This window comes from Lissotriton helveticus, chromosome 12 (assembly GCF_964261635.1).
Source record: "Lissotriton helveticus chromosome 12, aLisHel1.1, whole genome shotgun sequence".
Lineage (NCBI taxonomy): Eukaryota > Metazoa > Chordata > Amphibia > Caudata > Salamandridae > Lissotriton > Lissotriton helveticus.
Genome location: NC_136073.1, coordinates 139,867,175 through 139,880,622, shown reverse-complemented (window position 1 = coordinate 139,880,622; position 13,448 = coordinate 139,867,175). Strand labels below are relative to the sequence as shown.

Genomic DNA, 13,448 nt, shown 5'->3' with positions numbered 1-13,448 from the left:
GAGACAGGGCCCAGGGCCGGAGCACCCGACCCGGGGCCCGCCCGGGCCCCTGGACCCAGCCGGGGCTCCCAAGCACGGAGGCGCATGGGACGCCTCCCCGGTCCCTCCGGACCCCGTCCCGGGCACCCTGCCACGCAGCAGGACCAAGGACAGAGCCCGGGGTGGGGAGGCCACCCTCCCCGGGCCCTCAGGGGCCCTAGCCACTGCTCCTGAACCCAGCCAAGCAAGGGGAGGCTCCCCGGGCACATCGGAACCCCTTCCCGGGCCCTTGGCAGTGCGGCAGGCTGGGAGACAGGGCCCAGGGCCGGAGCACCCGACCAGGGGCCCGGCCGGGCCCCTGGACGCAGCCGGGGCTCCCAAGTCCGGAGGTGCATGGGACGCCTCCCCGGTCCCTCCGGACCCCGTCCCGGGCACCCTGCCACGCAGCAGGACCAAGGACAGAGCCCGGGGTGGGGAGGCCGCCCTCCCCCGGGCCCCTAGGGGCCCCGGACAGAGCTCCTGAACCCAGACAAGCAAGGGGAGGCTCCCCAGGCACAACGGAACCCCTTCCTAGGCCCTTGGCAGTGCGGTAGGCTGGGAGACAGGGACCAGGGCCGGAGCACCCGACCCGGGGCCCGGCCGGGCCCCTGGACCCAGCCGGGGCTCCCAAGCCCGGAGGCACATGGGACGCCTCCCCGGACCCATGGAGCCCGTCCTGGGCATTGAGCCATGCCGTTGGCCTGGAGATGGGTGCCCCGGACGCCCAGGGGAGGTCTGTCCGGGACACGTGGAGCCCGTCCTGGGCATTGAGCCATGCCGTTGGCCCGGAGAATGGAGCCCCCAGACGCCCGGGGGAGGTGTTGCCCAGGCATATCTCATCTGGTCCCCCGGGCAGAGAACCACCAGCCCTGGAGGGGTGTCCGGGCGTACCCTGCCCCTAGTAATCCGGAGGGAAATTACCCCCCTTTCTTGCAATCCGTGCACGCGAGGTGACAGAGGGGACCCAAGGCGTAAAAGATCCCGACCTCATGGAGCCCTAGCTGGGATCCGGGAGGCAAATGGCACCTCATCGGGACTTCCAGGGAAGCCCGGCCATCTGGTCGCCCCATTGGAAAGCATCGCGGGCGACCAAATGGCCGGGATCGAAAGGACTCCCAGCTCCCCATCCATCCCAAGCCTTCGCGGTAGGGTTCCTGACTGCCTGCCCACGCAAGGCAGGGCTCTTGGACCCCGGCTGGGCCTCAGGCGCAGGTTGGACCACCGGAGCTCTAGGGCCCGGACGACCTGGGGGAGGAATGCCCGGGACCCGTGGAGCCCGTCCTGGGTACTTTGACATGCCGTCGGCCTGGAGGTGGGTGCCCCGGACGCCCGGGGGAAGCTGCCCGGGACCCATGGAGCCCGTCCTGGGTACTTTGACATTCCGTCGGCCTGGAGGTGGGAGCCCCGGACGCCCGGGGGAGGTCTACCCGGGACCCATGGAGCCCTTCCCGGGTACTTTGCCAATGGCGTTGGCCTCATGGAGATGGGTGCCCCGGACGCCCGGGGGAGGTCTACCAGGGACCCATGGAGCCCTTCCCGGGTACTTTGCCAATGCCGTAGGCCTCATGGAGATGGATGCCCCGGACGCCCAGGGGAGGTCTGCCCGGGACCCATGGAGCCCGTCCTGGGTACTTTGCCAATGCCGTTGGCCTCATGGAGATGGGTGCCCCGGATGCCCGGGGGAGGGCTGCCCGGGACCCATGGAGCCCGACCCGGGCACTCTGTCATGCCGTCAGCCTGGATGGAGCCCCGGATGCCTGGGGGGCGAATGCCCGGGACGCATGGAGCCCGTCCTGGGCACTTTTACGTGCCTTCGGCCTGGAGCCCCCAGACACCCAGGGGAGGACCACCGTGAAAACCATGGAGCCCAACCTGGGCACTCTGCCATACCGTCAGCCTAGATGAAGCCCCGGACGCCCAGGGGACGAATGCCTGGGACGCATGGAGCCCGTCCTGGGCACTTTTCCATGCATTCGGCCTGGAGCCCCCAGACACCCAGGGGAGGACCACCGTGAAAACCATGGAGTCCGCCCTGGGCACTCTGCCATACCGTCAGCCTAGATGGAGCCCCGGACGCCCAGGGGACGAATGCCCGGGACGCATGGAGCCCGTCCTGGCCACTTTTCCATGCATTCGGCCTGGAGCCCCCAGACACCCAGGGGAGGACCACCGTGAAAACCATGGAGCCCGACCTGGGCACTCTTCCATACCGTCAGCCTAGATGGAGCCCCGGACGCCCGGGGGATGAATGCCCGGGACGCATGGAGCCTGTCCTGGGCACTTTTCCATGCCGTCAGCCTGGATGGAGCCCCGGACGCCCGGGGGACGACTGCCCAGGAGCCATGGAGCCCGTCCTGGGCAATTTGACATGCAGTTGGCCTGGAGGAAGGAAGCCCCGGGTGGCCAAGGGAGGTGTTGCCCAGGCATAGCCCATCTGGTCCCCATGGCAGAGAACCACCAGCCTCGGAGGGGTGTCCGGGCGTACCCTTCTCCCTAGTAATCCGGAGGAAAATTACCCCCTTTTCTTGTAATCTGTGCACGCGAGGTGACAGAGGGGACCCAAGGCGCGAATGTACCCGACCTCCTGGAGCCCTCGCTGGGATCCGGGCGGCGAATGGCACCTCATCGGGACTTCCAGGGAAGTTCGGCCATCTGGTCGCCCCATAAGAAAGCGCTGCGGGCGACCAGATGCCCGAGGGGATCCGGCCGACCAGATGGCCGAGGGAATCTGGGCGATCAGATGGCTGGACACGGAAGTGAAGCCGCCTGGACTCTCCCGACCCTGTCCCCGTCCCCGTGCCCGTGCCCGGGACGCATGGAGCCCGTCCTGGGCACTTTTCCATGCCTTCGGCCTGGAGCCCCCAGACACCCAGGGGAGGACCACCGTGAAAGCCATGGAGCCCGACCCGGGCACTCTGCCATACCGTCAGCCTGGATGGAGCCCCGAACACCCGGGGGACGAATGCCCGGGACGCATGGAGCCCGTCCTGGGCACTTTTCCATGCCTTCGGCCTGGAGCCCCCAGACACCATGGGGAGGACCACCGTGAAAACCATGGAGCCCGACCCGGGCACTCTGCCATACCGTCAGCCTGGATGGAGCACCGTACGCCCGGGGGATGAATGCCCGGGTCGCATGGAGCCCGTCCTGGGCACTTTTCCATGCCATAGGCCTGGAGCGCCCCGACACCCAGGGGAGGACCACCCTGAAAACCATGGAGCCCGACCCGGGCACTGTGACATGCCGTCAGCCTGGATGGAGCCCCGGACGCCCGGGGGACGAAGGCCCGGGACGCATGGAGCCCGTCCTGGGCACTTTTCCATGCCGCCGGCCTAGAGCGCCCCGACACCCAGGGGAGGACCACCCTGAAAACCACGGAGCCCGACCCGGGCACTCTGCCATGACGTCAGCCTGGATGGAGCCCCGGACGCCCAGGGGACGAATGCCCAGGACGCATGGAGCCCATCCTGGGCACTTTCCCATGCCATTGGCCTGGAGCGCCCCGACACCCAGGGGAGGACCACCCTGAAAACCATGGAGCCCGACCTGGGCACTCTGCCATGCCGTCAGCCTGGATGGAGCCCCGGACGCCCGGGGCATGAATGCCCGGGTCGCATGGAGCCCGTCCTGGGCACTTTTCCATGCCATTGGCCTGGAGCGCCCCGACACCCAGGGGAGGACCACCCTGAAAACCATGGAGCCCGACCCGGGCAGTCTGCCATGCCGTCAGCCTGGATGGAGCCCCGGACGCCCGGGGGACGAATGCCCAGGACGCATGGAGCCCATCCTGGGCACTTTTTCCATGCCATTGGCCTGGGGCGCCCCAACACCCAGGGGAGGACCACCCTGAAAACCATGGAGCCCGACCCGGGCACTCTGCCATGCCGTCAGCCTGGATGGAGCCCCGGATGCCCGGGGGACTAATGCCCGGGACGCATGGAGCCCGTCCCGGGCACTCTGCCATGCCGTCAGCCTGGATGGAGCCCCGGACGCCAGGGGGACGAAGGCCCGGGACACATGGAGCCCGTCCCGGGCACTCTGCCATGCCGTCGGCCTGGATGGAGCCCCGGACGCCCGGGGGACGACTGCCCAAGAGCCATGGAGCCCGTCCTGGGCAATTTGACAAGCCGTTGGCCTGGAGGAAGGAAGCCCCGGGTGGCCTAGGGAGGTGTTGCCCAGGCATAGCCCATCTGGTCCCCATGGCAGAGAACCACCAGCCCTGGAGGGGTGTCCGGGCGTACCCTGCCCCTAGTAATCCGGAGGGAAATTACCCTCCTTTCTTGTAATCCGTGCACTAGAGGTGACAGAGGGGACCCAAGGCGCGAAAGTACCCGACCTCCTGGAGCCCTCGCTGGGATCCGGGAGGCGAATGGCACCTCATCGGATCTTCCAGGGAAGTCCGGCCATCTGGTCGCCCCATAGGAAAGTGCGGTCGACCAGATGCCCGAGGGGATCCGGGCGACCAGATGGCCGAGGGAATCTGGGCAATCAGATGGCTGGGCATGGAGGTGAAGCCGCCTGGACTCTCCCCCACCCTGTCCCCGTCCCGGGACGAATGCCCGGGACGCACGGAGCCCGTCCTGGGCACTTTTTCCATGCCATCGGCCTGGAGCACCCCAACACCCAGGGGGAGACCACCCTGAAAACCATGGAGCCCGACTCGGGCACTCTGGCATGCCGTCAGCCCGGATGGAGCCCCGGACGCCCGGGGGACGAAGGCCCGGGACGCATGGAGCCCGTCCTGGGCACTTTTTTCATGCCATCGGCCTGGAGCGCCCCGACACCCAGGGGGAGACCACCCTGAAAACCATGGAGCCCGTCCCGGGCACTCTGCCATGCCGGCAGCCTGGATGGAGCCCCAGACGCCCAGGGGGTGGACTGCCTGGGACCCATTGGAGCCCGTCCATGGTCGGACTCCCAATTCCGACAAATTCGTACGGGCTCCCAATCCCGACAAATTCGTACGGACTCCTAACCTTCCGACACGGATCGGAATCGAGCCCATTCTGACCCAGCAGATTTCAGGTTGACTTGCTATATACTTTACGTACGATTTTATTGGGGCCGATTCCGATCCGGTACGTAAAAGCACATCCGACCGAATGTCGGACAACCACGTACGCCCAGGGGATAGGACTGCCCGGGACCCATGGAGCCCGTCCTGGGCACTTTTCCATGCCGTCAGCCTGGGTGGAGCCACAGCTGTGAGGCAGAAGGGACAGAGTGTTTTAATACATGCAATGCTTACTTTTAATGTACTCTTGCATGTTGTAGCCCGTGTAATTGTGCAGAAATTGTTTTTGAGGAATGCAAAAACATTTCCTTGTGTAATAATACCTATTCTGTATGAATGACTTGGCCAGTTAGCTCAGTTGGTTAGAGCGTGGTGCTAATAACGCCAAGGTCGCGGGTTCGATCCCCGTACCTTCCAGTATTTTTCACAATTAAAATAGAAAAGTCATGCATTACAGTACAAGACGTTTAAAAACAACGTATAGGTTGTTTGTTTATTCTGGTCATTAACTGGGCTCTGATCGCTGATGTTTGTTCAAAGGTGAGTGTTGCTAGTACCATGTAAAGGGCACTCTGGTCAAACAGCCCCCAGCCTAACTCTCCTATGGCTGGACGACCAGCCCGCTCCTTGGGTCTCTCAAAGTGCACTTTTTGAAGCCCTGTTTAAAGCTGGGACGCATCAACTAAAGGTGACACTTTCTCTCCAAAAGTGACGATTTCTCGGCTTCTCGTTGGGGTGTCCAGAGGTGACGAGAGGTGAAGGAAAGAGCACATGGGTTATGTAGGCATCATTAAATTGTCTGCTATGTATTAGTGATCTCTAACATCGTTACACTCTCGTTTAGTTTAACGTATGTATAGCACACTCGTCCACCCGTGTAAATATTTCAAAATGAATACAGATATGTACACCTAATGATATACGTTTGTCGTGACCCTCTTTGTAATTTTTCCGTACCATGTTCAGGTTTTTCTTTCTCCATTTTCTTGTCGGTAGTAGCTGGATAAAAATTTAGAGACAGAAAAGTATGGAGTGCCTCACAGTGATACCGACACAGAAGGTACAATGGTTGTAAGCGAGTGGAAATAGGCGCTGTGGCTTAGTTGGTTAGAGCGCCTGTCTAGTAAACAGGCGATCCTGAGTTCAAATCTCAACAGTGCCTTGTTTTCACACAATTTCATACAAGACTTTTTGTTTGATTAAAAACTCATTGTCTGCAAACACAATTTCTCCTATTATAATTATCCTCATGTACACAATGCTCCTCCTTAAAACCTAAAGATGTTTCGGGTTTTTACCTGCCATTGTAATGTACCACCAGCCACCAGTATCTTTAATTTTCAAAGCCAATCAGTTTGGTTTTGTGACGTGAAAAGATGTTTTTAAGCTTCGCTCGCTTCAAAGTACAACCTAGGCAGCAGTAATGCAAGTTTCAAACAACAGGTGCAGCACAGGAAGCACCTGAGTACCATTGCATTACTGACACTGTTACTGAAGAGGCAGAAGAGGTTCAAGCTTCAGTGCCTCAAGAACAGGCAACGCAAGGGCAGCAGAGTCTGATGGATTGTGAGAGCTTGGAAAATGACACTGTGTGCTGCGTGGAGCTAAAAATGCTGTATCCATAGTACTGCGCCAAGTTTTGGAGGCCACATCAGTGATATTGTGTTCTCTTAGGGAGACTTCACGTGAGGTTCTGGAGGCCTATTCTGAAATATTGTGTCTGTCCCGGGAGACTCCTACGGAGTATTGTCATGTGCATCACACCACATACGAAACATCATGTCCAGTTCTTCATGGCTTACCAAGAGGTTTGATACTACTCTTCCAATGTTTGAATAACATAACGCTTGAGGTGTAAAAAGGAGGGAGCGGTCCTTGCAGAGTAGGACTGGAGGGCAGTCTGTGTTGGTTTGTGAACATCCCAGTCAAAGAGGCGAAATGTGCAGCATCTGCCTCAAAACACATACACAACATATAAGACTCTGATGACTGACAGTGTCACCTGATTTGCACTATAAAAGTCACATACGTCATGGGCCTGAGTAGCCCAAGTAGCTCGCCGTGATCGTATAGGGGTTAGTACTCTGCGTTGTGGCCGCAGCAACCTCGGTTCGAATCCAAGTCACGGCATTGCGGGTGGCAATGTCATGGCAGTTGGGAGATATTTTTTATTTGAAATATACAGAGTATTATTATTTTTTAAATAACACCTGTCCCAAGCACTTTGTTTTCTTTGATTTGTGAAATTGCCAGCTTTAATCATGAGAAGTCATTTCATTATGATGCCAGAGCTGTGGGGCATCAGGGACAGAGTGTTTTAATACATGCAATGCTTACTTTTAATGTACTCTTGCATGTTGTAGCCCATGTAATTGTGCAGAAATCGTTTTTGAGGAATGCAAAAACATTTCCTTGTGTAATAATACCTTTTCTGTAAGAATGACTTGGCCGGTTAGCTCAGTTGGTCAGAGCGTGGTGCTAATAACGCCAAGGTTGTGGGTTCGATCCCCGTACCAGCCAGTATTTTTCACAATTAAAAGAGAGAAGTCATGCATTACAGTACAAGACGTTTAAAAACAACGTATAGGTTGTTTGTTTATTCTGGTCATTAACTGGGCTCTGATCGCTGATGTTTGTTCAAAGGTGAGTGTTGCTAGTACCATGTAAAGGGCACTCTGGTCAAACAGCCCCCAGCCTAACTCTCCTATGGCTGGACGACCAGCCCGCTCCTTGGGTCTCTCAAAGTGCACTTTTTGAAGCCCTGTTTAAAGCTGGGACGCATCAACTAAAGGTGACACTTTCTCTCCAAAAGTGACGATTTCTCGGCTTCTCGTTGGGGTGTCCAGAGGTGACGAGAGGTGAAGGAAAGAGCACATGGGTTATGTAGGCATCATTAAATTGTCTGCTATGTATTAGTGATCTTTAACATCGTTACACTCTTGTTTAGTTTAACGTATGTATAGCACACTCGTCCACCCGTGTAAATATTGCAAAATGAATACAGATATGTACACCTAATGATATACGTTTGTCGTGACCCTCTTTGTAATTTTTCCATACCATGTTCAGGTTTTTCTTTCTCCATTTTCTTGTCGGTAGTAGCTGGATAAAAATTTAGAGACAGAAAAGTATGGAGTGCCTCACAGTGATACTGACACAGAAGGTACAATGGTTCCAAGTGAGTGGAAATAGGCGCTGTGGCTTAGTTGGTTAAAGCGCCTGTCTAGTAAACAGGAGATCCTGAGTTTGAATCTCAGCAGTGCCTTGTTTTTATACAACCTCATACAAGACTTTTTGTTTGATTAAAGACTCATTGTCTGCAAACACAATTTCTCCTATTATAATTATCCTCATGTACACAATGCTCCTCCTTAAAACGTAAAGATGTTTCGGGTTTTTACCTGCCATTGTAATGTACCACCAGCCACCAGTATCTTTAATTTTCAAAGCCAATCAGTTTGGTTTTGTGACGTGAAAAGATGTTTTTAAGCTTCGCTCGCTTCAAAGTACAACCTAGGCAGCAGTAATGCAAGCTTCAAACAACAGGTGCAGCACAGGCAGCACCTGAGTACCATTGCATTACTGACACTGTTACTGAAGAGGCAGAAGAGGTTCAAGCTTCAGTGCCTCAAGAACAGGCAACGCAAGGGCAGCAGAGTCTGATGGATTGTGAGAGCTTGGAAAATGACACTGTGTGCTGCGTGGAGCTACAAATGCTGTATCCATAGTACTGTGCCAAGTTTTGGAGGCCACATCAGTGATATTGTGTTCTCTTAGGGAGACTTCATGTGAGGTTCTGGAGGCCTATTCTGAAATATTGTGTCTGTCCTGGGAGACTCCTACGGAGTATTGTCATGTGCATCACACCACACACGAAACGTCATGTCCAGTACTTCATGGCTTACCAAGAGGTTTGATACTACTCTTCCAATGTTTGAATACCATAACGCTTGAGGTGTAAAAAGGAGGGAGCGGTCCTAGCAGAGTAGGACTGGAGGGCAGTCTGTGTTGGTTTGTGAACATCCCAGTTAAAGAGGTGAAATGTGCAGCATCTGCCTCAAAACACATACACTACATATAAGACTCTCATGACTGACAGTGTCACCTGATTTGCACTATAAAAGTCACATACATCATGGCCCTGAGTAGCCCAAGTAGCTCGCCGTGATTGTATAGTGGTTAGTACTCTGCGTTGTGGCTGCAGCAACCTCGGTTCGAATCCAAGTCACGGCATTGCGGGTGGCAATGTCATGGCAGTTGGGTGATATTTTTTATTTGCAATATAGAGTATTATTATTTTTTAAATAACACCTGTCCCAAACACTTTGTTTTCTTTGAATTGTGAAATTGCCAGCTTTAATCATGAGAAGTCATTTCATTATGATGCCACAGCTGTGGGGCAGAAGGGACAGAGTGTTTTAATACATGCAATGCTTACTTTTAATGTACTCTTGCATGTTGTAGCCCGTGTAATTGTGCAGAAATCGTTTTTGAGGAATGCAAAAACATTTCCTTGTGTAATAATACCTATTCTGTATGAATGACCTTGGCCAGTTAGCTCAGTTGGTTAGAGCGTGGTGCTAATAACGCCAAGGTCGTGGGTCCGATCCCCGTACCAGCCAGTATTTTTCACAATTAAAAGAGAGAAGTCATGCATTACAGTACAAGACGTTTAAAAACAACGTATAGGTTGTTTGTTTATTCTGGTCATTAACTGGGCTCTGATCGCTGATGTTTGTTCAAAGGTGAGTGTTGCTAGTACCATGTAAAGGGCACTCTGGTCAAACAGCCCCCAACCTCCCTCTCCTAAGGCTGGACGACCAGCCCGCTCCTTGGGTCTCTCAAAGTGCACTTTTTGAAGCCCTGTTTAAAGCTGGGACGCATCAACTAAAGGTGACACTTTCTCTCCAAAAGTGACGATTTCTAGGCTTCTCGTTGGGGTGTCCAGAGGTGACGAGAGGTGAAGGAAAGAGCACATGGGTTATGTAGGCATCATTAAATTGTCTGCTATGTATTAGTGATCTCTAACATCGTTACACTCTCGTTTAGTTTAACGTATGTATAGCACACTCGCCCTCCTGTGTAAATATTGCAAAATGAATACAGATATGTACACCTAATGATATACGTTTGTCGTGACCCTCTTTGTAATTTTTCCATACCATGTTCAGGTTTTTCTTTCTCCATTTTCTTGTCGGTAGTAGCTGGATAAAAATTTAGAGACAGAAAAGTATGGAGTGCCTCACAGTGATACTGACACAGAAGGTACAATGGTTCCAAGTGAGTGGAAATAGGCGCTGTGGCTTAGTTGGTTAAAGCACCTGTCTAGTAAACAGGAGATCCTGAGTTTGAATCTCAGCAGTGCCTTGTTTTTACACAACCTAATACAAGACTTTTTGTTTGATTAAAGACTCATTGTCTGCAAACACAATTTCTCCTATTATAATTATCCTCATGTACACAATGCTCCTCCTTAAAACCTAAAGATGTTTCGGGTTTTTACCTGCCATTGTAATGTACCACCAGCCACCAGTATCTTTAATTTTCAAAGCCAATCAGTTTGGTTTTGTGACGTGAAAAGATGTTTTTAAGCTTCGCTCGCTTCAAAGTACAACCTAGGCAGCAGTAATGCAAGCTTCAAACAACAGGTGCAGCACAGGCAGCACCTGAGTACCATTGCTTTACTGACACTGTTACTGAAGAGGCAGAAGAGGTTCAAGCTTCAGTGCCTCAAGAACAGGCAACGCAAGGGCAGCAGAGTCTGATGGATTGTGAGAGCTTGGAAAATGACACTGTGTGCTGCGTGGAGCTAAAAATGCTGTATCCATAGTACTGCGCCAAGTTTTGGAGGCCACATCAGTGATATTGTGTTCTCTTAGGGAGACTTCACGTGAGGTTCTGGAGGCCTATTCTGAAATATTGTGTCTGTCCTGGGAGACTCCTACGGAGTATTGTCATGTGCATCACACCACATACGAAACATCATGTCCAGTTCTTCATGGCTTACCAAGAGGTTTGATACTACTCTTCCAATGTTTGAATAACATAACTCTTGAGGTGTAAAAAGAAGGGAGCGGTCCTTGCAGAGTAGGACTGGAGGGCAGTCTGTGTTGGTTTGTGAACATCCCAGTCAAAGAGGCGAAATGTGCAGCATCTGCCTCAAAACACATACACAACATATAAGACTCTGATGACTGACAGTGTCACCTGATTTGCACTATAAAAGTCACATACGTCATGAGCCTGAGTAGCCCAAGTAGCTCGCCGTGATCGTATAGTGGTTAGTACTCTGCGTTGTGGCCGCAGCAACCTCGGTTCGAATCCGAGTCACGGCATTGCGTGTGGCAATGTCATGGCAGTTGGGTGATATTTTTTATTTGCAATATACAGAGTATTATTATTTTTTAAATAACACCTGTCCCAAACACTTTGTTTTCTTTGATTTGTGAAATTGCCAGCTTTAATCATGAGAAGTCATTTCATTATGATGCCAGAGCTGTGGGGCAGCAGGGACAGAGTGTTTTAATACATGCAATGCTTACTTTTAATGTACTCTTGCATGTTGTAGCCCGTGTAATTGTGCAGAAATCGTTTTTGAGGAATGCAAAAACATTTCCTTGTGTAATAATACCTTTTCTGTATGAATGACTTGGCCGGTTAGCTCAGTTGGTTAGAGCGTGGTGCTAATAACGCCAAGGTCGCGCGTTCGATCCCCGTACCGGCCAGTATTTTTCACAATTAAAAGAGAGAAGTCATGCATTACAGTACAAGACGTTTAAAAACAATGTATAGGTTGTTTGTTTATTCTGGTCATTAACTGGGCTCTGATGTCTGATGTTTGTGCAAGGGCGAGTGTTGCTAGTACCATGTAAAGGGCACTGTGGTCTAACAGCCCCCAGCCTACCTCTCCTATGGCTGGACGACCAGCCCGCTCCTTGGGTCTCTCAAAGTGCACTTTTTGAAGCCCTGTTTGAAGCTGGGACGCATCAACTAAAGGTGACACTTTCTCTCCAAAAGTGACGATTTCTCGGCTTCTCGTTGGTGTGTCCAGAGGTGACGAGAGGTGAAGGAAAGAGCACATGGGTTATGTAGGCATCATTAAATTGTCTGCTATGTATTAGTGATCTTTAACATCGTTACACTCTCGTTCAGTTTAACGTATGTATAGCACACTCGTCCACCCGTGTAAATATTTCAAAATGAATACAGATATGTACACCTAATGATATACGTTTGTCGTGACCCTCTTTGTAATTTTTCCGTACCATGTTCAGGTTTTTCTTTCTCCATTTTCTTGTCGGTAGTAGCTGGATAAAAATTTAGAGACAGAAAAGTATGGAGTGCCTCACAGTGATACCGACACAGAAGGTACAATGGTTGTAAGCGAGTGGAAATAGGCGCTGTGGCTTAGTTGGTTAGAGCGCCTGTCTAGTAAACAGGCGATCCTGAGTTCGAATCTCAACAGTGCCTTGTTTTCACACAATTTCATACAAGACTTTTTGTTTGATTAAAGACTCATTGTCTGCAAACACAATTTCTCCTATTATAATTATCCTCATGTACACAATGCTCCTCCTTAAAACCTAAAGATGTTTCGGGTTTTTACCTGCCATTGTAATGTACCACCAGCCACCAGTATCTTTAATTTTCAAAGCCAATCAGTTTGGTTTTGTGACGTGAAAAGATGTTTTTAAGCTTCGCTCGCTTCAAAGTACAACCTAGGCAGCAGTAATGCAAGTTTCAAACAACAGGTGCAGCACAGGCAGCACCTGAGTACCATTGCATTACTGACACTGTTACTGAAGAGGCAGAAGAGGTTCAAGCTTCAGTGCCTCAAGAACAGGCAACGCAAGGGCAGCAGAGTCTGATGGATTGTGAGAGCTTGGAAAATGACACTGTGTGCTGCGTGGAGCTAAAAATGCTGTATCCATAGTACTGCGCCAAGTTTTGGAGGCCACATCAGTGATATTGTGTTCTCTTAGGGAGACTTCACGTGAGGTTCTGGAGGCCTATTCTGAAATATTGTGTCTGTCCCGGGAGACTCCTACGGAGTATTGTCATGTGCATCACACCACATACGAAACATCATGTCCAGTTCTTCATGGCTTACCAAGAGGTTTGATACTACTCTTCCAATGTTTGAATAACATAACGCTTGAGGTGTAAAAAGGAGGGAGCGGTCCTTGCAGAGTAGGACTGGAGGGCAGTCTGTGTTGGTTTGTGAACATCCCAGTCAAAGAGGCGAAATGTGCAGCATCTGCCTCAAAACACATACACAACATATAAGACTCTGATGACTGACAGTGTCACCTGATTTGCACTATAAAAGTCACATACGTCATGGGCCTGAGTAACCCAAGTAGCTCGCCGTGATCGTATAGTGGTTAGTACTCTGCGTTGTGGCCGCAGCAACCTC

At 52.5% G+C, this 13,448-nt stretch overlaps 5 non-coding genes across 5 annotated transcripts; all 5 read left to right on the top strand.

The window, feature by feature from the left end:
- Nucleotides 1-6,120: 6,120 nt before the first annotated feature.
- Nucleotides 6,121-6,194, top strand: TRNAT-AGU (transfer RNA threonine (anticodon AGU)). The gene has a single exon. It is a non-coding gene; the product is annotated as a tRNA-Thr (tRNA).
- A 2,029-nt stretch (nt 6,195-8,223) lies between these two features.
- TRNAT-AGU (transfer RNA threonine (anticodon AGU)) lies at nt 8,224-8,297 on the top strand. The gene has a single exon. It is a non-coding gene; the product is annotated as a tRNA-Thr (tRNA).
- A 2,028-nt stretch (nt 8,298-10,325) lies between these two features.
- TRNAT-AGU (transfer RNA threonine (anticodon AGU)) lies at nt 10,326-10,399 on the top strand. Its single transcript has one exon. It is a non-coding gene; the product is annotated as a tRNA-Thr (tRNA).
- An 896-nt stretch (nt 10,400-11,295) lies between these two features.
- Nucleotides 11,296-11,367, top strand: TRNAH-GUG (transfer RNA histidin (anticodon GUG)). Its single transcript has one exon. It is a non-coding gene; the product is annotated as a tRNA-His (tRNA).
- A 1,061-nt stretch (nt 11,368-12,428) lies between these two features.
- TRNAT-AGU (transfer RNA threonine (anticodon AGU)) lies at nt 12,429-12,502 on the top strand. The gene has a single exon. It is a non-coding gene; the product is annotated as a tRNA-Thr (tRNA).
- The last annotated feature ends 946 nt before the right edge of the window (nt 12,503-13,448 follow it).